At 37.5% G+C, this 3,756-nt stretch overlaps 1 long non-coding RNA gene across 1 annotated transcript in view; it reads right to left on the reverse strand.

Annotated features, from left to right (window-relative positions):
* The window catches only part of LOC107558859 (uncharacterized), a 2,512-nt gene extending 1,500 nt beyond the window's left edge, over positions 1-1,012 (reverse strand). The window contains exons 1-2 of the long non-coding RNA XR_001605532.1: positions 918-1,012; positions 454-481 (exon numbers count right to left, since the gene is read on the reverse strand). This is a non-coding gene — a long non-coding RNA (uncharacterized lncRNA). The remainder of the gene's footprint in view (positions 1-453; positions 482-917) is intronic.
* Between the last annotated feature and the right edge of the window lie 2,744 nt (positions 1,013-3,756).

Here is a 3,756-nt window from a genome sequence, read left to right on the forward strand (position 1 = left end):
GGACAGGGCATCACAGTATGGTGAGGGGCGTAACATTTCCGTCACACGCTTGAGGTATTCGGCCAATCACAACGCACTGGATAGCTGACCAATCAGAGCACACCTCGCTTTTCAGAACGATGAGCTTTGTAAAAATCGATGCGTTTCAGAAAGGTGGGCACAGAAGAGCAACAATAATGTACAGTATGTGGAAAATAATGTGTTTTTTTAATCTTAAACCACATAAACACATTTCATTACACCAAATACACAAAATAATGTTCTTTTTAGCAACATCATATGACCCCTTTAAACACAAAATAAAAGGAAACGAATTTGACACAGTTAGAAGAATGTGTCCACAGGCTTTTCAATTAATCATCCTACATTACACGTCATAATTTCGGTTTCACTATATTAAACACAAAACGCTGATGTGGAAGTACAGAAGGGAGATTTAGAAAGGTGAGTCACCTGTGCTTATGATGAGAATTCTGGGATCCTAACGTGAGAAAAACATATTATTAACACAGTTTTAAATATTACACAGCACAACTGTTTTTAACATTGATAAAAATCAGAAATGTTTCTTGATCAGCAAATCAGCATATTAGAATGATTTCTGAAGATCATGTGACACTGAAGACTGGAGTAATGAAGAATGGATGTGTTTTGATCAAATAAATGCAGCCTTGTTGAGCAGAAGAGACTTCTTTCAGAAACACAAGGGCGTAGAATTTACTAAGGACGCTGACATGTCCCTACCAATATCCAGCATCTACTAAATTGTCCTTAGCAATAATTTTGATCAAACAATGAGATATCTATTGTCTGCTGTTATGTCCCCATCAATGCCAAAATCAAACCTAAGCCCTTGCAAAAACATTTACATTTTTCCAAACACAGAAGATGTTCATGTAAATGTCTGTGTGTGTTACCTGTCCGCGATACTGAGCGACATTGAGCGCAGGGAAATCCTCTGAATATCTCACAGAGAAACTGACCATGTTCACGAGGTGAGCGCTCACATGAACCACTGCAGACAGAAACACCAACAAACACATAAACATCATCAACTCAGACAAAACACACACACAATGACAGCATACGTCAAGCATGTGGGGAAGACAATTTGTCTATTCAGCAGCTCTCTTGTGTGTGATTGTGTGTTGCAGTCGTCACAGTAACGGGATGCCTCAGAGCTCGCAGACAGAAACACCAACAAACACATAAACACACAAGCATACGTCAAGCATGTGGGGAAGACAATTTGTCTATTCAGCAGCTCTCTTGTGTGTGATTGTGTGTTGCAGTCGTCACAGTAACGGGATGCCTCAGAGCTCTGTAATTAGAACAAGACCACAATGCACTGAGACAGGAAATGGGAGGGAGGGAGGGGGGGTCACAGACACAAGATAAAACCAGCTGGGAATCCCTCGGGATATTCCTGTGTTCTAAACACACACACACACTCACTCACTCACTCACTCTCCTATGGATTTACCATGTAATTACTCTGAAGTTACACAGCAGCGGCCAGTAAGTTAGGCTTTACATTTAAATTGTAGTTGGTGTCCAGAATGTTACACTTTATATTAAGTGGACAGTTCCTGAGGAGTTACCATGTAAGTACACTGGTATTACAGTGGTGCACCAACTCCACCAACTTGAGATCCAACTCCTCCCACTTTACATATCCCTAACCCTACCCATCTCCACCCCCTGGATCAAATTGTTCCAATTACTCTTATACATATTGCTGTTACAAAATGCAGTTATATATGTCCTGCTACACATTTGTACTTACACAAACCATTCGGAGGGTTGAGTGTAGTTACAGAAATATTACAGCTGTAGATACTATGTACCAATGTGTACTTACACTGTGGTTACATACTACGTACACATCTAGTTACTATGTAAGTACACAGGTATTAGGGCCACTTAATATTGACTTTTTTCCAGTCAAAAATCACCAGCCTTTTAAAAAGTTGCTTGTAAATCTGTCATGATGCTGTATTATCACCAAATCTTGGATTCAGTCTTTTTGTCAACTTGTTTAGAAAGATGCCGTTCCTGAAATATAAAGGCAGTCATATATTTTAAAACTAATTCATACTGTGTGAGAATGAAAATTAAAATAACACTTAAAAAAAATGCAATCATGTGGTGTTGGTGTATGTGTGTGTGAGTTGCAGTGGCGTTTGATCATTGTTTCCTGTACAGAGGTGAGCGAGTTGTTACACGCCTGTTCAGCTCTATACAGAAACACAACAGCCCTGCTACATATGAAGGATTACAGCTCACACACACAGACAGTTTGCAACTACTGCAATTGTCCAATTCTGGAATAAACGTGTAAAAGTCTTAGCTAACACAAGTGTGGTCTGTTTTCGGAAAGTTGTGTGTCCCTGTGCAGCATCTTTCCAGGACATTAAACAATAACCTGTGACAACAATTACCCTGATTCACTAAGGAGCGTTGTGGAAATCCTGTCCATCTCACAGCAACACACAAAAACACAAACATCATCTGTACATACACACACACACACACACACACACACATACACATCTCATACTGTAAAATGCAAACACACATAACTCAAACTCTACAAAATAACACACCTGTCAAACTCATATCTCAATGGCTACACACAAACACAAAGGTTAAAGTCTAAAACAAACTCAAAATATATACATTACACTATAAAAAAAACAATCAAACTTTATCATCTCTAGACGTACAGACCTTTAACTCACACACCCTAAACATGAAAATACAATTTGACACATAAACTCAAGTTCTTACCCCCAGCATCTTGTGTAGATAATAATACTGCGCTCCGCTGAAGTACAACATGAATGTTTTCCAGAACAGAAATACATTCACTGCAATCCAAACCATCTGCCCAAAACAATAAAAACACAACAGTCTAACTAAAGATGTCTGTCAGATGTTTGTACACAGCAGATGCTTTCCAGACGAAGCCATCTTTAACAGACATCTTGCAGATGTCCGTGATTGATCAAATTTGAATCTGAAAAGTTATACTGATAACCACTTGGTTAACTGCTAGTTAGTCAAACTAGTTCTTAAGACACAGTCTTAACGTGGTGACTATGTTTATGCAACTGGCCCCTGGGTAATAAAAAATAATGAGTGTTTTCTACTACTTCTAATAAAAAATAACATTAGATTTAATTTATAGAGCAAATACACAAAGTGTTTTTATGACAATTTTTTTTTTTTAAATGATATTGACAAACTACCTATCTATCTATCTACTTCAAACTTTTCTGGTCAGGCTTTGTTAAGGCAACATTAAGTCTTGTTGATTTTTTTATCTGCTTAATCTAGTTTTATAATATTTATGTACTTTTAACATGATAATACATATAGAATTAGGAATGAAATACTTTCTGAAAGCTAAATTGAGGAGTAAAAACACTAAAGTCTTGTCTTATTATTTACTTGGGATATGGGGTGCCGCAAGGATCCGTGTTAGGCCCTCTTTTATTTTCAATAAACATGCTGCCACTTGGCAACATTATTAGAAAACATGAAATTAGTTTCCACTGCTATGCCGATGATACTCTGTTATATATGTCATCACGACCAGATGAAATTTTGAAACTGTACAAGTTGACAGAATGTATTAAAATCTAAAGATATAAAACACTGGATGACCAGTAATTTTCTCCTATTAAATTCAGACAAGACTGAGCCTGAGATATGACTTTTTGGACCAAAAACCTGCACACAGAATCTCTTAGA

Source organism: Sinocyclocheilus grahami, unplaced genomic scaffold (genome assembly GCF_001515645.1).
Source record: "Sinocyclocheilus grahami isolate Dianchi unplaced genomic scaffold, SAMN03320097.WGS_v1.1 scaffold661.1, whole genome shotgun sequence".
Classification (NCBI taxonomy): domain Eukaryota; kingdom Metazoa; phylum Chordata; class Actinopteri; order Cypriniformes; family Cyprinidae; genus Sinocyclocheilus; species Sinocyclocheilus grahami.